The sequence below is a fragment of the Falco rusticolus genome, chromosome 5 (genome assembly GCF_015220075.1).
Source record: "Falco rusticolus isolate bFalRus1 chromosome 5, bFalRus1.pri, whole genome shotgun sequence".
Classification (NCBI taxonomy): Eukaryota; Metazoa; Chordata; class Aves; order Falconiformes; family Falconidae; genus Falco; species Falco rusticolus.
In genome coordinates this window covers 85,986,203-86,008,288 of record NC_051191.1, presented here as the reverse complement: position 1 = coordinate 86,008,288, position 22,086 = coordinate 85,986,203, and the positions used below count along the sequence as shown (strand labels likewise).

The 22,086-nt window shown below is 42.8% G+C and overlaps 1 protein-coding gene across 2 annotated transcripts in view; it reads left to right on the top strand.

The window, feature by feature from the left end:
- The window catches only part of ZBTB20 (zinc finger and BTB domain containing 20), a 168,715-nt gene that overhangs the window by 133,797 nt on the left and 12,832 nt on the right, over nucleotides 1-22,086 (top strand). For both annotated transcript variants that reach the window (XM_037389534.1, XM_037389535.1), the window contains one exon: nucleotides 2,730-2,917. The gene's annotated coding sequence lies outside the window, so the exon portion shown is untranslated. The remainder of the gene's footprint in view (nucleotides 1-2,729; nucleotides 2,918-22,086) is intronic.

Below are 22,086 nucleotides of genomic sequence, written 5' to 3'. Positions count from 1 at the left end.
CGTCAGTGTCTTTTCTAGCAATGCAAGTGTGGCTGTGCTAGTGGCCAACAAGTCGTGCTTGCTCAGGCTGAGCCCCTACCCTGCAAATAACAACAGGGTCCTGCCCGGGGAAGGCAGCTTTGTGCGTGGGTGAAGCTGGAGTCAGAGGCTGCGTTCCGAGTGTGTAACTTGGGTTAACTCTGGGCTGAAAACAGCACTTCAGTATGGCAGTTCAGCTTCCCAGCACAAGGGACTTCATTACCCCTTGCATCCAGAGTCCAACCCTACATACATCCTTTCATGCCTGGACAAAAAGCCATGCTATCTGAAAGCTTCTTGGGTAGCAATGCTGTAAAAAAACCACTGTTCTATACACAGGTTTCTCACAGCTCCCAGTGCATCCTGGCTGCACATTGGAAAGTCATGGGATCTGGAAATGAGTTGTGTGAAGGTGTGCCAGTGTTCGTATGCCAAAGATCAACACAGACTTACAAACAAAACGTATGCAGACCATATACTTTAAAAATATATGTTGCCATATATAAGCTCTGCATCTCATGCATCCTCATCCATGTAGCAAGAGATGGATCCCAGTGACAGAACGGGGAACAGACGGAAGGATGCCTGAGCTTGGAGCGACGAGATGCTCTGTTTACTCTCCAGGAAAAAAACATGCTTTTAAATAGTTTGATTTTCCTTCCATTTAAAATGGAGTAAATCAGTTCAGGCCTTTGCTATACCTCTGCAACTTTAAGTAAGGTCCATTTAGTCATCTGCTATTGATTTAGATCAGATTAGACTTTATCCTGGTATATTTTGAGCATATTGATTGATGTATGTGGAGGATACAGCAGCAGTACTACGTGCCCATCCCATGGCGTGGGGATTGTTAGCCCCGGTAATCCAAACCACATCAGAGCTGCCAGCAGCAGTGGGGTTATCAGCATGACCCTCTGTTGGCGGTGGTTCACCTGCAGAGCTCAGCTGCCCTGCAGCACCCCAAAACCATCTGGGACTGAGCGCCTTTTTCTGCGTTTTGGCCAACCCAGGGCCATCCCTTCAGCCCTGGGCAGCCCAGGGCGGGTGCCAGCGGCTGACCGGGCCCAGCACCTCCTGAGGGCGCTTTGTGAGGGGGAAGGATTTGGTTTATTTCCTTTTGGCCCGTTTGATTTACGTTTTCATGGTAATGACAGGTTTTTCTTCCCTCCTATCCTAGAGCTTTTCACGTTCCGGCCGAGGAGGCGCCTCGCCGGGCCGTGCCGGGCCGGGCCCGGGCGGCTGCTGCCCCCCGACGGCGGCCGCCGGGAAATGGCGCCCTGCCCGCGGCCGGCCGTGCCGCCCTTACATAACGCCCTTATGCAACCGGGCGGGCCGGGGGCGCTGTGCCGCCGTGTGCCCCCCGCCAGCTCCGCGGGAACGGGGCTCTTCGGCTCTGGGACCGAGCTGTTTCAAAAGTGAGAGGCCAGGCCAGGCCAGTCCTCGGCGTGCCGGCCGCCCGCGGGCCTAGGTGGGATGCAGGAGAGCAGGCCCTGTGGGGAGAAGGGGCTCCAGCCTTGGCCCTTCTGGCGGAGAGCCCGTCCCTGACGAGAGGGGCTGTGCCGGCACACAGGGAGCCAGGGCAGACGCGGGGCAGGGCCACCTTGGCTCCAGGGGCACCCCCATCCTCCGGGATGGCCCTTGCTGAGGCTGGATGCAGCCCTGAAGCCATGGTCACCCGGCAGTGTGAGGTGCGCCCTTGGACAGGCCTGCTCCCAGGGCAACCTGCCGCTGCCGGCCCTGCCAGCAGGAGAGAGACGCGTTTTATCTACGGCTTCAGCCTCCCTGGCTCCTGCTGCCCTCTCACAAGCGCGGCCGTGGCCTCCCCACACACAGCAGGAGCTGCTGGGTGACACCTGGGCACCATGGCCGCATGCTGGGCCAGGGCAGCAGTGGCCCTGGCAGAAGGCTGTGGCCCCAGCTGGCTGGGCAAGGTGCCTCAGGGAGCACCCGCAAAGGTCAAATGGAGGGGAAGGGGTGAGGTGTGGGCACTTGCCTCCCCCAACGGAGTGCTCGCTGCGTGATTCGAAGCCCACCACTTCTTGTGCCCCGGGTTCTCCATCTGTGAAACGAAGGTGCTGATTAACTACCTCCTTAATGTTCCTCAGAGGCTTAATTCCTTGTGTTTGCAGGATGCTCGGAGGTCCTGGGTGGAAGGAGGTGTGGCAAGCTCTCATGTGCTGTGCTCATAGCCTGTTGTTTCAGGCTGCAAATTTTCGTGCTTTACTTAGATAACCTCTGCATCTCAAAATTATATTTCAGTGCTTTTCCCTACAATATGAGTCTCTGTACTGATTCATTTTGAACTGGAAGCTTGCATATTTGTTTGCTTTTCAGACAATTCTATTACATTTCTGTGTAACTCTCTCTATTCAGAATGCTACAGCCTTGGTTAATATTTGTCAAATGGAGCTCCGACTGTCTAAACCACTGGGACGAGTTTCATTTTATATGTCATCAGTAGGGGCAGAATGAGGAGCTTCATGCTTGGCCTATTTGCTGTAACACGGTCTCAGGGCCATTGCATCAGAGTCAAAACAAGGAGCAGCTTGTTTCCAAACAAGAAGCATGGGGGAAAGTCTTCTCTGCCTCCTTCCCTGTAAGGGAAAAGAAGGGAGGGGAAAGAGGGAGAAAGTTATCTTTAACAGATTCTAAAAATGCCTTTTCCCAAATATGCAGTCAGTCCCTTCAAAGGTCTCTTTGTTTATTTTCAGGAAGAAACCCAAGACAGCTGAAAACCAGAAGGCGTCTGAGGAGAATGAGATTACTCAGACGGGTGCACGCAGCGCCAAGCCGGGCCTTCGCTGCCTGAACCTTGAAGCTGTTCGGTCTCTGAGCCCGACCCTCATCCACTCACCACATTCACCAACAAACCTGCACGCACACACAGGGTCATCTGATTGTGAGTACACTAACACGCTGCTGGGTTGCGTTTGGGTTCTTGAAAACACACTGCTTGATGCGGACCAGGTTTTCCAGTTGGATGCTCTTTCCATAATGGCACAAGCAGGACTTCCTCAGGGCTTACCTTTTCCCTTCTTTGGAAATTACCACTGAAACAGAGCATTTTGTGTTAAGGTCATGATAATACAATCTGCTAGAGGAAGCTAAGAGCATGTTATTGGGCTGGGTTGCTACTTCTTATGAATTAAAAAGGGAAGACCCCTCAAGCATATCTCTCCCCAACTAGAGCTGTAGTTATTCAGCTCCACGTAGTCACATGCTTCTAGTTACCCAAGCATATCTACTGACTGGGGAGTTTCAGTCAGTGCTTTATTGCAATTGGAGAAAACAGGTGTCTGGCTCTGACACCCAGGATTGTAAAGGATTTCCACAAAGGAAAAGGGGAGTGTTTTGTAGAGAGTATCAGCCTGAGAGAGTCTGGAAAATCTTTGTAGACCTGTGTGGTTGTACCAGTTTATGGCCCTTTTTTCGAGTGCATTCACTTTCAGATTACTCAGCATGGGTTAATTGGTCTTTTTAAAATGTTCTTTTCCATTTTGCCAAAAAATACAAAAATAAGGGAAGGAATGATCAAAACTGGATTTTGGAAAGTCAGAACTTACCCTGTCAGCTCTTAAAAACATTGTCTCTTCACAGTGGTCGCTGCCTGGAAGTCTCTTGGACAGCAATATGCAGGGTGATGTGGACCTCATTATTCACTAGTTTTAGAATATATACTTTACCTCTTCTGTGGTGGTTTTAGCATGTTGTAAAATTTACAAGGGGAGGGAAATGAGAAGGAAAGATGATGACACCGGGTTTCAAGAGCTCAGAAGCCAACCAGACTTTGCAAAGGCCTATAAAAAAAATCAGGGCATGACAATAAAAAATCAGATTAAAAAGTATGTATATCCTTTTCTTTTTTTTAATTTAAAAATCCTGCCTCAGGGCCAAGCTTGGAAGCAGCAGGGTTGTAGGGATCATCACTATCAAAATCACTTTAGCTGCAATGCATTCCTGTTGGCTTCTGACTTTATTCGTTATGAGCTGCTTCTAGAGATCATGATTTTAATAGAGCTGGTAAACATTGGGGAGACTTTCCTAAGTCTCACCTGGTGATTTGGGGAGAAGAAAGACATGTGAAACAACTGAGCAGCAGGCAGCATGCAGTTTAGTATATACAAGAATTCTCTTCAAATAAGAGATGTCAGGCTCTTTGTTAAAACTGGGGTACAGTTTTGTCTTGTTATGTTTTCTGAAAACAAAAAGCTTGTGAAAAGATGCAGAAAAAAAGAGAAGAACAACAAGGAAAAATAATCCTTATTTTCAAACAAAGAATCTTTTTATCCCATTCACAAAGATGAAAGAGTTCATTAGTAAATGGGATTTGAAACCTCACACTGATGTTTTTTGACAGTACAAATGGAAACCCATGAAAGCAACTTTAGGACAGAGGCCAGCAGGGATTGTAGGGAAGGAACTTGGAGAATGAACCCCTGCCTTTGCTTTCTGTGGCCAAGTTCAGGGGTGAGGAATATTGGCAGAGGGCAGTAGGGGGAGGTGGAGTCTGCAGCTCTTCACGCTCTACCTGTTCTGTGGACAAACAGACTTTAGGACCCCAAGGCTTTAAATGTTCCCAAATCCCCTTCCATTCCTACTAAATTCGCAATACCAATTATGAAAAAACTGCAAACCCAGGTTAGATGCTCCTTTCCCAGTGAAGTTGGGTTTTTTTCAGAAAAGAAGTTTAGTAATGATTTCAGCATTAATATTGTCCTGTCTCAGGAATTGTTGAAATTTAGTTCCCAAAATACAATTACATTCCTGCAAAAATTCAAAAAAATGGTAAGATGCCTTGTGGTGTCGATCTCTGTTAGTTGATTCCATGTGCTTTGAAGCCTGTGGAAAAACTCCCATTATTTATGATGGGTTATAACCTTTGTCAGGCTGTATTTGTTCAGGGCAGCATGCATATAATTAGCGTTTGGCATGCCTTTGCAAAGTAGCAATGCCAATTTCTCACATGAACTAAAAACAAGGCATGATGAATATTTACTGCATATTTACTATAGCTATTGCCTGTGTTATGTGGGGTTTTTTGTAATATTGCCTCAGTCCGTAGTGCTGGAATACATTCATTGACCCAAAAGATTAGTGTTTGTGGCTCCCAGCATTTAAAAATGGGCTTCCCTGTCCTTATAAACTCCTTCTCCTTACCTCTTGCCTCCCCTGCCTTTTGGACTGATTCTTTCCCCTCACCCTAAAATTCCCTCCTTTTTCCTTCTCTTCCCTTCCTCTCAGAGCTACATTGCCACATCCTTCATCTTCTCAACTTTTGGACCTGTGGTGATACTTTACTTCTTTGAGCCAGCAACACTACCTGTCCTTCTCTCTACCTTCTAGAGGCTACAGCATTGCTTCTCTTCCCTTCCCCAGACCTCCATACTGCCTCTGCCCCCACAGCTAAGGAGATTATATTTCATTTTCAAAGGACATTCTTCATTCTGGTGGGGAATTCTCTAGCAGATGGTAAATAATTTAAAAATACTAAACAGCTAGGATTAGACAGGAAGTTTGAGAGGAATTTTTGTTGAAAATACCAGAAACACCCAGAAAGAGTCAGCATCGTAGTATCAATTATTGGTATCAATTATCAATTATTGGAAAAATTCAAAGACCTTTGAGATCATCAGCTCCAACCATTAACCCAGGACTGCCAAGTCCATCACTAAACCATGTCCCTAAGCAGTACATCTGTGTGTTCTTTAAACACCCCCCAAGGATGGTGATTCCACCACCTCCCTGGGCAGCCTGTTCCAGTGCTTGACCACCCTTTCTGTGAAGAAATGTTTCCTAATATCCCATCTAAACCTCCCCTGGCATAGCTTGAGGCTGCTTCCTCTTGTCCTGTCACTTCTTATCTGGGAGAAGAGACTGACACCCACCTGCCTACAGCCTCCTTTCAGGTAGCTGTAGAGACCCATAAGGTCCCCCTGAGTCTTCTCCTCTCCAGACTAAACAACCCCAGTTCCCTCAGTCACTCCTCATAAGAAAATTTTCACTGACCATTTTGAATTCAGTCACTAGTGCTTGGCAGAAAACAACACCACATATTTATTATGAGAAATATTCAAAAGCCAATCTACTTCAAAAAATCAGGGTGCTTTTGGAACGATTCAGATCAAAATACTTTTTCCAGGCATAGGAAATAAAAACTCTATGATAGCCATCTGCTCCTCAACTGTAAAAGGCAGAGGTGAAAAAAAAGATTAAGCAATAGTCTGAATGCCTGTCCTAGTGAAACAAGTAGTTCACAAAAAACTCTAGGTATAAAGTCATATGTGATGCACAACTTAATTTAGGGCTTAATTCTATAGTGTAGTACGTTTTGCATGCTGTTTGTGGTGCCACTTATTCCCAGTGAAATTGCATTACTTCTGACTGTTGTAGGACTGGGTCTTAGTTTTCTGAATTTGAACATTATAGTTCCAGCTGAGACGAATCCTTGAGGCAAAATCCAGAACCTAGGATACGTTGTGTCCAGTTCCCATCTCTTTCAACCTTGGGAAATGCTAGCTCATGCCATGCAATTGGAGAAACAAGAGGAAGAGGTGCTTCCTGAGGTAACTGTTTTCATGTAGGGCTTTGGCAGATAAAAAGTACCGCTTTGAATGATTTTGGAATTAAGTCATAGAGTGAGCTGACAGAGCTCCAAATGAGTTATACCTCTAGCTACTCAGCTGTCACTAACAGTTGTGGCTGCTTACCCAGAAGAAAGGTGTTTGTGCAAAAAGCTACAAGGACAAGCATGGAGACATAGTTTCTGGAAGAGTTACAAAGAAGCAAAGCAAAGCATGTGACGTTGGCGCTATTTTCAGTTTTCCACATACTTTCTTGCTTAGGCATAAAGAATGCATGAAGTTGGTAGGGTCCTAGTTTGAAGGCTGATCTGCCTCAGGTAAAGCTTCTAAAGACTTTGCTGAGAGGGAAGGAAGTCATCAGGACTTGGCTGTATTTAAACTGATTTGGTCTGTATAGGCCACTTTAGGAGCCCTTCAGAAAGCGTCTATAACTATATATGTTTTGCACATGCCAACAGATAAGATCATTTTGGCAGAAACTTTCAGAGTTCTCAGAGATACAATCAGACAAAAACTTCATTCAAGCTCTGATGTATGCATCTTTAACAGATGTGTCCAAACTCAAAGGAATCCCACGGGAACAGTGCAACTGAATCTCTTTGTCTCTATTGATAGTTAAAAGAGTTATTCTTAGACAGTGGATGGTCCATCTGTGAAGGAATTTGTTCCAGACAAGGGAAAAGCAACATCTTTGCAAAGAGTTTCCGTGGCACTGGGAGGCAGGTTGGACAATCATTGGGAAAACTGCTGAGGTGATTTTTATGATTTTAGAGAACACCAAATTCTTGCAGAGACCTGAGATTCTGGTAGGGAATGAAAGTTGAGAAGGAAAGTGAGGCATGGATAATTTTTGAAAAATGCATGAAACAATCATTGGCAAGACATTGAGATGGGGGAGGACTTACTAAAGTTCTGTTTTAGCAAGCCTCCGTGGAGTTTTTGTGCATTAAAGAGAATACACTTGATAAACACTGTCGGTAATGGACCACATCTGAACGCTTTGTCCATACGTGCTCAAGTGACATGGCTGATTTGGTCCAATTCCAGCATTTTTTAGCTTTCACAGGATGGGGACTTAGAGGCAGTCTGTTTCTTTTTCTCCTGATTTTTGTAGCTTGATAGTCTTGCAGCATAATGGGGAAAGGCAGAGAGAGAACCTCACAAGGTTCCTGAACTCCACAGAGCATTGAGCGTGGATGCGGAAACTCGGTTTTCATTTTCTTGAGCAGCTAGAGGGACCCACCATTCCCTTCCCATGAATCGACAAATTTGATTTGCCTAGGGCTAATATAGAGGCTAGATGGATCTGAAGCTGGTTTGGCCTCAGCTTTATATTTTAGGTTTCCTGTGTTTCTCTTTGAGGTTCTGTGGCAGGAAGAGAATGGTTACATGCCTTTATGGTCTTCCCTCTGCCTCTGGAAATCTGTGGCTATGATTCCCTAGGGACTGCTCTGGAGCTTTCAAATGATCTCCACTCTCAGAGGGGAGGAGGGGGGCCCTGATTCTACCAGCTTCCTTCTTTTCTGAGGCTGGCAGTGTGTCAGTAGTAATTTGTCTGTATTTTTGCTGATCTATATATGGTGTGTGTTAGCTAATGCTGAATATTTTTAGGTTGTTTTAGGTGACCTAAGAGATTATGTATGTTTAGATATCTCTTTTAGATGATATAATAATAATAATAATGATACAGGCTTTTCTGTAGCAAGCTAAACAGAAAGCAAGGACATTCGTAGTTCTCAAACACTGCTGTCATGACACTTAATTATACTTTTGTCTTGCAGAACATTTGAAATTTTGTTTAGTAAATGCTTCTCTTTTTGACAGTCGTAAGTGGTTTCTATGTCCGGTAGGTTTGTATTTCTGTTTGTAAGATTATCAAAGAATTATCAGCCAGGAATGAATTGTGTTTTCACTGAAGCAGATACAGGTTGCTTGAATTGCATGGAGACAGGAGTACAGGTCTATAAAACTGTAAGCTGAGCTCACCCTGCCTCTGTTGAAAAAGCCATCACAAGACACTGAAGAATTGGTAGTATAAAATGTACTACCGATAGGAGCTGGTCTCTATATTCCTAATCAGTACACTAAGTGAGTTTTGTCAGGTTGGTCTCTCGGGCTTTTCTTCTCATGAGAAATGACTAATAGCATATGGTACTTCAGTTGTGAAGTCAGTGAGTATGTTTTCAGAAGTGACTGTGTGACTTTGGAGCTTAAGTTTCACTGATGCATAAATCACATTTATAACACATAGATGCTTTTGAAAATTTGTCTAATTATCGTAAATGTTGATTCTCTTATTTGATGACCCTGTAATACTGGCTTCATGCTAGATTGTCAGTTCTTGTGGTATTCAATACTTGTCTTACTGTTCTCCATTTAGAGAACTTTCAGTGATAACATGCTTAATTTCAGCTTTGGTTTAAAACAGCCTTTTTTTCATGATTTCAGGGGAGAACTTGAAGATATGTCCCCAGTGTATCTATTCTTTCTAAGTACCAGGGAGGAGGATAAGAAGTCTTACTGCTTTTTACAATTCCATAGCTTCCATTCTTAAGAATTTTGAGTGACTGAGTTGATAATACTGTGGTATTTGTGTTTGTAAGTCATGCTGCAGCCACTGAGACATACTGTAACTGTCCAGTAAGGTATCTGCAGTCTGTTTCTGAATTTACCTGTTCTTGTTTTCAGTCTGCCCCCACAGATTTTTTTTATTACCATTCTTTAAGTTATGAGTCTTCTAGTAAATCCTTCCTTTATACATTGGAAGAGTGGTGCAACTGCTTCACTCATGAAGTGAATGGCTGATGAATATTATACAACTATCTGCCACTGTTCAATGTATTAAGATGTTCTAGTACTCTTGTTGTTTGGGGGTTTTTTTGTTTGGTTGTGGGGTTTTTTTAGTAACAGTCTCCAGAACAGTGCTTTCCCCTTCTCCCCCTTGAGCTGGCTTACCTTTTTCCATCATCCTCCATTCTGAACATTAAAGCAATAATGTCAATTCCACTGCAGAATTTCTGTAACCTCTTCGATTACCTTTACTGCTTTCATAGTTCAGTAGTGTAGCTAACCCACTGAGTCTACTACTTGACTATTTAATCTATCAATCCACAAAATCTACAGCACTTCTTAGGTACAGGTCATTGCCCTGTAAGCTTTCTCTATCTGATGTGTTTAAATAATGTTTTATTACAGTATTTGTCTTTATACCTTCAGTAGTTTTTTTCTTCAAATTTCCTCTTCACCCTACCTAATCTTTGTTTTACATCTAGCCTGCCAGTTTATGCTCAGTTCTATTAGTGTCACTTGGGCATGATTTCTGTGTTTGGAAGGATACATTTTCAGCTTTAATGAACTCTTATACCTTGTTATTTAACCATTGTAGCATTTTCTACTTCCTCTTTTTTAGTTGTTGTTGTCCTTGGATATGGATATGGATTGTAGTAAGGTATTATTAAGGCCATCTTCCTGCTGATCTTATGGATTTTAATTCCTTATCTTTTCCTTTCAGACTCCTTCTGACTAACTTCCTCTACCTTTTTTTCTCCTTTTGTTGTTCCTCCTGAAGTTGCACATACCAAAACTGCCACTTTGTATGATCTGCTTGAAGGATGTCAAACATAATCATGCCAATCGTTGTTATTTCGTGTCTTAAACGCACATGCTACTGCTGTCATCTTCTCTGTCCTAATTAGATGAGAAGACTAAACCAAATGTACAGTTTCCCTATTACGGTCTGCAGAGGGACAGTTCATGTAGCAGAGTAAAACATAAAAGGTTTTCCAGTGTTTGACAGGTGACTCTTAATTGAAGGAAACGAAAGCAGCTACATCTCCTTTTGTCCTACTGTGTGTTGTTAAAACCCTGGGTAACTGAGTGCTTACATGTCTCTGTGTTAGTCCTTTGCATGCTATAGGGAGACACCTTCCAAGCTTTGAGAAACATTGACTGGTGCATCAGTTGCCTGGTTTGTTGCAACTATACAGCTCCTAAGTTAAGATGAAAAAATAGAGGTGATTACCTTCTGTTTCTTTTCACCACTGTCATCTGTCTAACATCGGAGCTTTTTGCTCTTTTCATCTAAGCTTCCATAGTCACTTTCTCCTCTTTGTCTTGTTTACTTATCACAGAATAGCCATATAGTCTTTGTGCTGTGATCCCACGCAATAACTTTAGAAGAAGGTAGGGCCAGAGCAGTATTCGAGTGAGAAAACCAAAACAATTCTTGTATTGTTCTCAGCTGAACAAAGAGAGCTCTTTCATTCAGAACATTTTTTAAGTGAAGCCTTAACATGGTACTGGGAGAGAACCTGAAACATAAAACCAAGGTACTGCTTAATACCACCTACTAGTGTTTATAAAGTGTGCTAGGGGATGTTGTGGGAGAAAATCATTGTATTTCCACAATAAATGTGGTGTTTGATCTACTCCATAGGTGAAAGTCAGTTGGAAGCCATCAGAGTGGCACTGGACTTCATTTGCATCAGGGTATTTGCCTCGCAGCCTGGTGCACAGCAGGCCACAGTGATTGTTCTGGTTGGCACTGTGCATTTAGGTTCCCAGGGATGCCAATTATTATTGTTTCTAGAGGGAATGCCATTGTGCCATCTTTTCATTTATATTTTCTGTGACTGTTTTCATTGCCCATGGAGTCATTTACAAGGCTAAAATAACATGAGATCTAGTCTCATGTATCTACCACTCAGGAACTGGAATACAAAGAGAATTCAAGATCTCTGGTTATTATGTCAGCACAAATAACTCCTCGAGGAATTGACTGCGCCTATCAAAAAAGGATAAACAAATCCTAGAACCCCTACTCATCCCAGCTTTGTTGCAGTAAACACTGAAAGGATCTCTGCCCGGCTGGGATGCGCAATATATACTCTGTATCAATCTGTGACATGTGGTGAAATGCTGCTTCTTGAAAGCTCACAAGAGAGAAGTAGTATAAATTAAGAGTAATCTCAAAACAGCTATTTTTGAGTTCTTACCCAGTGAAAATGTAAGTGTAGCAATATTGTGCATCTATTAGAAATCTTGAAAGGCTCTTTATAACTAGATGATAGGAGTGATAACGTGTAATTTATTGATGTTACACAGATAGAGAAAAAAACCACAGAGTAGCAATTTTTGTGTGAAAAGGGCTATGATAGAGGAAATAAAAACAGAGCAAGGGACTTCTCCCCACAGCTTCATGCCTGTGTGGGCAACAAAAATACTTTGTGCTTTGATCCTATGCTGTGTTTCAAAACAGGACATATTCCCTGTATTCAAAAGTAAAACTCCTAGATGCTATCTCTAATGTTTTTGGCTGAGTGGAAGGTAGAATGTGCCTGAAGGCAGACCTAAGTAATAACTCTCATGCACTGTATTAGTATCACCTGTTGGTGTTTGTATGCTTGTGTATACATGTAATGCCAGGGCCTTTTCCCTGGGCAGGGGACACACAAACCAAACATTGGAACTGGCAATATCCATTTAATGCTACAGATCCAACTGATGACATCAAGCCATCCATGAATGCTGTTTTCTTGTTTATTGCCTTCATTTATTAGTTCGAAGCATTCTGCCATGCTCTTCCTATCAAAACTAAGTAGGTGATTTTGGAAATAAGTCTGCTCCCAGGGATTACAGAGGTCTCAGTGAGGACAGAAATTTTCCCTGTGGCCTTCAGCGTCATAGACATGAGCATGTGCTGTTTCCCACTGATATTCAAATCTGAATTATAAGCAGGCCTGAACACTCATCCCATAAACTCAAAATAAAGAAACTACAGTCCAAAACAGTATGAATATCTAAGTTGAAATATTCACCAAAGCACCCAGTTGTACTACTTAACAATTACCCTTTCACTAATTGATGATAAAGATAAATGGAAAAAATAAGCAAATAAAATCTAGCATTTTCATGTGTTAGCTTTCCTCTACTCAGGGCTGAGACAGAGCCACTGGGAGAGAAAAGAATCTTTTTCCCAGCCTTGAGGACTGGCATTTACATATTTCTTGTCCCTTCCTCGTTTCTCCTATCAACCAGTAATTCTATGACCAGAACAAAAAAAGGTCTTTCTCTGGAAACATGGGCAGTATAAGCAGTGCTCTTCCACAGGCGACTGTCCCGCTAAAGTCAACCATCTGACTGCACCCTTTTCCTAACAGACTGCTACAAACACTCCCTGTAAAGAAGTCTGGCTTGAATAGAAACCTTCTAAACAGGTAATTATCTTAAGAGGTTTTAATCTATATTTTCCTTTTAACCAAAGCCCACAGGCTTTCAGGCTTACTGTATTTAACCACACTCAAACTGATAAGCTTTTCCTCCTTGTCTTTCTGCCTGGGGGAAAAAACCTAACAATGCAGGGCAAATGGGAAAGAGTTCATGGAATAGTAATTGTCTCTTTTGGAGACATGTTTTAATATATTTGCACCTATTATCCTTCTAATTCGTTCCTCCTCCAGACTCATCTCCCGCTTACAACCCCAGCCCCTTCTCCTCCCTGAACAATGCTTCTGAGAGAAGATGTGTTTATACAGTCCACCACAGTGAGATGAGGGAAAGCAATCCTTGTTCACTTTCCTTACAGATATTCAGTCTGGAATACACTGTTAGTATTTAATGAAAAACTCTTAAAGCAGGTGAAGGTATTCTTAATGACTACAGAAAGCTTTCAATCAGGACCATAGAACAGCAAAATAAATCACCTTGTTTGCCTACATTTTCCAAGAAGTTTATTCTTTTTCTTCCAACAAGTGTCCCCCTTATCTTTTTTTCAGTGGGGAGTGTTCACACCGTAATCTCATCTCCTCCCTGTTCAATGGCTCTCTTCTGCAGGTCCCCTAGTGCAGCATGCTCTCTGAGTAATGGCACCTGGCACTATGCAGGAAAACTAGCAAAAGATGCACCTAGATTTTTTAAAGAACAGAACGGCCTTAAACTTATATCCAGTTAAAACAGTTGGGCCAGCTGCTGGGGCTGGGCAGGTTAAGGCGTGAGCTCTCTGGGAAGAACCCAGCGTCGTTGGTACAGTTTTCATGTAGAACATGAAAATGTTCCCTACTGAAGAAGGGAGCACAGCCTCCTTTCTTCTCCTAGGAAATGGTGCCATCATGTGGCTACATTGTTTTTTCTGTTTCCAGTTACAAGAGGGCAATTGTACGGTTTTCTCCCTTTATGTTGGTTTTTTTTTTTTTAAAAAAAAAAAAAAAAAGTGCATTAAAATGCTATTTGGTCATCCTATCTTTTGGTAATGTAAATAGGTTATAGCTGGGCGGGGCACAGGAATTCACGTGCTTGTTAATGATATGGCCAGGCTGTTGAAATCCTCATTGATGCAGCTGTGATGACAGCTTTGGTGGTTCTTCTGTTAATGTAGTATGTGTTGCTTGGAGGTATTGTAGATCCCTACAGGAGCAGCATCCTCCATCAGTGTAATCCGTGTGTGCTAGGGATGCCTGATGGCATGGCGGTAGCAGCAGAGGGTCTGCAGACAAGGGCTGGGAGAGGAACTGAGAGAAACAGAGTGTGTGTATCTGTGTGCCAGTGTTTACATTGGAGGTATATTGGACTGGACCCCAAATATGTGCTTGGGAATAGAAATGGCTTTAGAGCATACCCTATTTACTCTGAAGTATCTTTGGAGTTCCTAAAACAGCAAGAATAGAAACTGGAGTGAAAGTGGGAAAAGTAAATACCCTGGGTAAAAATGGAGCATTTCTTTAACTTTAAAATAGCTGAATGTGCTGTAACACTTCAAAGCCCTTGGTCACCAGAACTAGTTGGAGCTAGTTTTACCTGTTGTTTTACACTTGTAAGTAGGATGCTTACCATAAAGAGGTAATAAGGAATTAAGGCACTAGAGTTAGTGTAAGAGGCAAGCTTTGTTTTTGTGAGCCTGGAGAACAACATTTGAAAAGACCTACGGAGTTAATTCTTCATCTTTCTGTAGCATTCTTTATGCAAGGAATGCAAAACAATTTGTCAAGATTAAGGTGGGCAGCCCTTCTGCAGAATTGAATGTGTGATGCTGTCCTTGTTCTGCATGTGAAGCAAACTGAGGCACAGACATTGCCCCTGCAGATTGTAGAGCAAATAGGATTAGTGCTGATGGGCTCCTGCCGCAGCCTTTCAGGGGAAGCATAGGAAGGTGATTCCCTGTCTGCTCCCCAAGCGTGAAGGCTGAAATAGAGGCTTTTAGGCTTGACATTGGGGATTTATGCCCACTGGATATAGAAGCAGTTTTACGTATAAAACACCTATGGTTTGGTCGTCAGTTTTATGTAAAATGAATATCTCCTCATTAGGTACATGCCAAAAAGGACAGGGCAATTAACTGAATAAATTGTCCATAGGAAATTTGCTGAACATTCTCTACTCTGCAGAAAAAGCCTGTCTCCTGCACAAAGTTTAAGCAAACTCTTTCTTATTAGCCATCTACTCGATATGTTTGCTCCTTGGAGAATAAGGTTGTGTTTGTCTGTGCATGCATTCCTGTCTTTCAAATAAATGTAGTTATTAGACTATGAAATTTAGAGAAGTTTGACAGCTTTCAGAAAGCAGTGATTCTTTCTTCCATAGAGTATTTTACTGACACATTAATAGATGTTGTGCTGGTAAAAATACAGTACTTCCTGTTAAATGTAGACTGCTACATATTTTGATTCTAACAACAATCTGGTAGGGTTAGGGCAATTCATGTAGTGTCATCTGGTGTTTGTTTTGGATAGATATTATAGAAGGAGATACTGATTTTCAAGATGTTCAAGCAGATGATTGGGTGAAAACTCCAGCAAACCTTTAAAGCAACAGAAAGCAAGGGCTGCTCCTGGTCAGATCTCCTGCTGAGGATACAAATGTTCTTCTGTGTTCCTGAAACTCCATACAAGCTTCTCCTCTTGCAGGCCCCTGTTCAGAATAAGGCCAAATATTCAGGAGAATCATCTGAGCAGGATTGGCTAAAGCAGCCTCTCTAGTATCATTGAGATATACCGAGAAGTCAGCTACTACCAAGTTGTCAGAGTTTGAATTCAAGTCACTTCCTTGAGTGGAAAAAATGTTGCTCTTCTAAATTTGGTCCCAGAGAGTTGGAACCTGATGCAGGACTAATTTTGTGTATGGAAACCCTAGAGAGGTAGGAATTTTTGCTCTGTTAATCCAGTTTTATTTTAGAGTAACTAACTTGAGAACAACAGAAAATAAAACTTCATTACTGGGGATAAGTCAGGTCACCGGAGCTGAAAAAAGCACCCATGGTTATGGTGCTAAGTTTGGAACAGGAGACACTAATCTATGGAAATGAGAAAACTTCCTATGGAAATTGTGGGGCTATAGTAGCTGTCATATATTGTGATGGAAATGCTGTATTGCCACTGAACTGTCGTGTTTATGCAAGAGCTGAGGTTTCCACTCCAAATTAAGGGTTCTTTGCTGAGACATGCCTTTCTTAAGGCTAATCTGTAGAGTTTTGTTTTGATAACAGGGCTTTGGTTGGTTGGTTTTATTTATTCTGTAAGGTCTTTAAAGAATATCATATATAAAGTGTCTAAGGCAACTGTTTCATTCACCTTTACTCAGAGTACTTTATCTGCTTTAGGGCACTGCATTTTAAGTGAAAGAAGGGCAAACTGGATAGAAGACAGAAGAAGATAAGAATGAGGAGAGTGCATATAACCAATGAGGTTGATTGGGAGACCTGAGTTTGTATTTTCTAGATGAGAAGGTCTAAAGAAGAAAAGTGAGGCGCCTTCCAGTATATGAGAGAGTGCTATAAAGAGGAAAGTGGTCAATAGTTCTCTGTGTCTGCTGTAGGAAAGGATGAGTAATTGGTTTCAAAGTTAAATAGTAGGAAAACTTTCTTGTTATATAGTAGACGGTGTGTCTGGGGAGGGAGTGGAAATCCCCCACATTGGGATTTTTTTTTTTTTTTTTTTTCCAAAATGTTGGACACATTTCTGAAGAGATAGTGTAGGTGAACTGTTCCCACCATGAGGAAAAGGAGTAGACTAGGTGGCTGTCTGAAGAACCTAATGCATCTTTTTGATACAGCCAGGAGGCTGTGGTCATCCAACACTTGGTGTGAAGACTAAGGATTAGAGATTTCCAAAACTACATGTAGTAGAGGAAGAGTGTAAGTAGTAGATGATGATGCTTGTCTCCGGCAGCAACAGGTTTCTTAGGTTTGTGGCACTCCCAGAAACTAGTGGCTGGATCACAGATGCACAGCTCCAGGGGATTACAGATGCACAGCTCCAGGAGCAGGAAGAAAGCCTACCAATCCCAACTTCCACATCTTTGTCTTAGCCCAGGGTGTTCTCCCACCTGGGGAGGCATTTGTCATTTTCATGATAAGAATATAAAGTTACCATATTTATACAAGATAGAATGCCTCCAACTTTTCTACTGTCTCTTAAAGTGTGTATTCTTCTCAATGCAAGGCCTGAGAAGCTTGTCAGGAAGGCAAGCTAGGCAACAATATCAAGCTAGTTCTAGGTAATCTTGTCTAAGTATCAGTGAGATGGATTGCCAAACAATTTTCTAAATACTGCTGCAGAAATTTGAGGCAAAAACTCAGTCTGTATCTGTCTCAGCAAGCCTACTAAATCTCAGGGGTACAAGGCAATTATTCTCTTTGCCCCATAAGCATAAAAGCGAGATAGAGCCTTTGGGGTTCATTCTGCTAGTTATTCCTCTGAAAGACCACACAGTAAGTTTCCAAAAAGAGCTTGGATTCCAGCGTCCTAGGCGGTTTTGCTTCAGGTGAAGGCTATGCACTGAGCTACTACTGAGTTACAGTAGCTGTGGTGGTTTCATCAACACTGTGTTTCTAGAAATGGTAGTCATTAGTGTACCATGAGCTTTGAGATACTGTCATTTTAAAGGACACTAGAGAAAATAAAATTTTGTGATATCTTTCAGTTATGAGCGTTAACGCTGTAAGCATTGGCTTTGCAGAAAGGGACATCTAGTGGCTGTACAAAAAAACCCTTCCTAAACAGATTTTAAAATGGACAACATAGACATTTGTATGTGGCCTGCAGTCTTCAGTATTCCATACATCTTTGTAGCTCTACTACATCATGTATTTGCTGGGATCATTTTTTGTGGTTTTGGCAAACAAAAAAGTCACCTTTGCGGGCCATACGTTTCTAGCTTTAGGTAGGTTTATGTATGGTAGCTTTCACAAACAGAAAACTGCTTGATGTACCTACTGCTGCACTTCCACATTTTCTGTAGCATCTTCCAGCAGTCCACACTGCCCGCTGTTTCCTTCTGCCATTGCCTTCCCCTTTGGTACTGTACTTGGAGAGGTTGTCATTGTTATTGTCATGGTAAAATCTACTTTCTTGTGAATGCCCATAGCATAAAAGTCAGCGGGAGAGGTGGATGAGATTCAAGGAAACACTAATCTAAGCACTCAGTCATGTATTACACAACAAAAGTTTTTTCCTTTCCCATCCACGTTGTGCTCCTTCTTACTAGTTGAGGATGAATTCCATGCATGTTTCTGTGAATAGCGCGACAGTTTAATCGGTACATTTGCATATGGGCAAACCGAGCTTTTTTCAAAGTTGCACAGTAATATGTTTCACCTTTATGCCATGCCAGCTTCAAATTGCATCCCAGGAGGATTGCAAATGTGCATAATCTGTGCAATTGTCTGGGCTTTTTTTTTTCTTTTCTTTTTTTCCTGCTTTTTTAATTCCACTCCCCCTGCCCCCCCCCCCCCCTTTTTTTTTTTTGAACTGGCAAACGCCTATTCATTGCCCATCTGGGTAAGAATGGCCTTTGCATTTTCACACCCATTCTTTCCTATATGGTTTGTGAATACCCCTCCAATCAGAACTTGCTTCACAGAAAGGGGACAAAACCATTTTACTGGAGTTTCTCAGAATAAGTCCATTGGGATCTCTACATCATGTTTACTGGACAAAAAAAAAAAAAAAAAAGGGTTGGGGGGAGGCACTTAACAAAGACCACTTGAATTTCACAGAAGGGTTCCCACTGTCTCGAGTTTAAAAGAGTGGCAGGCCTGAGAAGAGCCCAAGACAGCAGTCTTTTTCCTGAGCCAGGCATTCTGTGCAGTGACGAGTAGGTGAGTGTGCGCGTGTGTAACTGGGTCTTGTGAAGAACTGACACACTTTCTGGCTTGTCCAAGGTCTAGTAGTCTTTGTCAGAATGTGGCATTTACTTTAGAATCAAACCTGCATTGGCAAGTCCACCTTTTATGGGGAACATCGCCTTTGGACTTCCAGCTTAGAACAACATACAGTAAGAAGCAACCACAAAACTTGGATCTGGGCAGTTTCCTGCAGAGAGGGAGAGTTGCTGCATGGGACAGTGGGTTTTGCTACAGACCAATCTCTGGAATTCGTTGAAGCTGCTTTTTTATACTGCTGTGGGTTGTGTAGACACTATTGCAAATTATTTGGTTGCCTGTACTTTGGATAGGTATGGTTTTCAGTGTTGAACATCAAGGAGGGTGGCCTAGAAGAAACATCCTCAAAATCTGTATTAGCTTTTTTACCTTTTGTTATGTGTCTGTTCCATCCACCCCACTTGTTTTATCCTTCAGGAGAAGTTTCAGTCATTTCTCAGTTGAGTAAGTGGTAGATGTTACAATTTCATTTGAAGTAGTAAAGAAATGAGGAGAGGATTTTTTTAAGGGATACCAACAGCAACCAAAACATACTCCGTGCCTTATATGAAGGGGCTCAATTGACTTTCAGACCAGTTCCTACACCACAAGGTGCATCCTCCATCAGTTCCTGTAGGAGAGCTATTCATATTACTCGCATAAATGCATACAAACCTCTTTTCTTTATCCTTGATTAACCCCACCTGGCTGTTTTCATCAAGTTAGCTAATGCCAGGTATGTTGTGGATACACAGCTCTTGCTTCCCGCAGGCAAGACCTGAGAAAGGCTACTGAAACTTCCATGAACCTTGCCCTTCCTCCTTTCTGTATGTGATTTATGGGTAAGTGGCAGAATTCATTTTCCCAAAAAGTCACCCAGTCTCATGGTACATATCACACCTTTCTGGAAGGGAGTTGTCCTGAGGATGCATTTTTCAGAGTTCCACTCACAACATCCATTTTAGCTGCTAAGGTACATAGGAACGAAACACATTTCTTTGCACCTGCCCAAGTCAAGGGACCTGTCCATAGCGTCTCTGTTACGTGTGGAATATTCCACCTTGTGCATGTGCAAGGCAGGATTTTGGTTTACTGAGTTAGGCTGCTGCATATTTCTTATTATCAAATGCCTCATTTGACAAAGCAGAGCATAAACTAAAGTCATTCCCTTTTCCAGAAGCACATCTTAAAGACATGTTTGTGTGAAAAGGGAGCCCTAGGGTCAAACCGAGGAAAGATTTCTAGCATACTGATAGTCAGCTACTCAAAGTGTAAGAGACTGTGCCGGTGAGACCCACCATCGCCACAGCAGATGTGTTGTCTCAACATTGCTATGGCAGGAAACTCATGCCATCACCACAGTGAATGATCTATACATTGTTAAGGCAGGACGATAATACCACTGCCACAGAAGAGATTTAAGGCAGGAAGATAACACACTGCCACTGCAGAGATTTATCTATACATTGTTAAAGGAGGAAACCGACTGACGCCATGGAGCAACAGGGAGGCTGATCCTGCAAAACTTAACCAAACCCCTGTGCGTGTGCCCAGACCTGGGGTCGGGGGGATCAAGGTGCCTGGAGGCCCCTGGGGAATGTTGGGCACATACACCATTGCCGGGTGGGAGGTGTGGTTAAGAGAACAGCTTGTAACAGCTCTATAAAAAATTGAACCAACTAACATCGGACGGAACGTTCCCCTGCCAGACTTGGAAACGAATCGGACTGTCAGGATGCCACAGCTCTGGGGTGGTAGCTATTGCTGTGAATTCTTTCCTTTCTTTCTTTCCTTCCTTTTTATCTCTTGCTCTCTCTCCCTTTGCATTCGCAGATTTATTGTTGGGCAAATAAAGTTCCTTGGCTCTTGACTCTGTTTTGAGTCTTAATTCTGTTCCCGAGAATACAAACAACCACGCTCCGGTCTCAGAGTGGCATGTGACATTTTAATTGATATCACGGACAGGATTCTCGGTGACACAGAAAGTGCCAGGTTCTTTATGAGAGACTCGTGTGTGTGTGTGTGTGTGTGTGTGTGTGCCTGAGATGTATGAAGTGAGTGCAGAGTCTGTATGAGGAAAACAGCCGGAGAAGGACAAAGTGATAGAATTGAACAAGAGACGAGTCTCTAAAAAAGTTTAAAAGTGTGACCTCCTGAGAGTGATGGGAGGTGGGGTGGGGTGTGTAGTAGTAGAGAATTTACAGTGACACCCTCTCAAGATGAAATAACCCCTCTTTGGTGAAATGTGTGCCCACACTTCTACAGATGTTTGTGATGTTTCCCCCACTGAAGTGTGGGGTGGAGATTTATATAAACTGGATAACTTACTGGGAACCTATTTATATAAACTGGATAACTTACTGGGAACCTATCATCTCACCCCAAGGGCGAGAATGGGCAAAAAATCACTGGTTCCAACTGCAGAGTATAGTGGATAGGATCATGATATTGCAGAAGGAGGCTAAAGTTAAACCTGGGAAGGGGAAATCCATAATTTGTGCAGTTTTAGGAGCAAGTTTGGCAGCAGCCATGTAAGATAAGAGGCAGAGATTGTGTCAAGATGATGTCGTGGTAGATTCCTTGAAACACTGTGAGAGCAGTTAGAAGAGACCAAACAGCTATTAAAGCAGAAGAGAAACCAGAATGCTTTGTTAAAAGAAACATTAAGGGAAGAATTGTGGAAAGAAAGAGACTCATTTGGGGAGGTGGAGTCGAAGTTAACAGAGAAAGGGATTAGACAAATATATCCCCAGGGGGATTTACAGAGCCAAAAGAGGCAGCAGAAAACCCTCCTCACATGCATCCCCTAGTTAAGACTGAGTATTTATATGAGACAGACGACACTTGTCCCCGAATTGTTACTAAAGACACGACTGAGTTAGCAAAATTAAGGAAGGATTTTGCAAGGACTCCAAAGGAATCCAAAACAGAATATGTTTGGAAAGTGTCCTTGTCAGGAGGAGATGGGATTGCGTTGTCAGAGAAGGAAGCAGAAGGATACTGGGGCCCAGGTGTGTTTTTAACTACTGGCAGCCATCAGGCCCTATGGTCATTAACACAGAGGGCAGCGTACTGGGCCGGGGGACTGAACCCTTTGGAAGGGGAGACCCCCTAGCCATAACAGGTACGGTGGGTCAGCTGGTAGAAAGTGTACAAAGGGCAGCTTGTCTGCACACGATGTATGACAGGAGGCTTGAATCTCGCCAGGGCTCTCCCATGATGACGCCTGTGGACCCAGAAGGGATGACTCCTCTAATTCGAGGACTTCCTGATTCTTTAAAACCCATTGGGATCCAGCTACAGGGGAAGATACAAAATACTCCCATATCAGACAGAGTTACATGGGGGGAAGTTGTC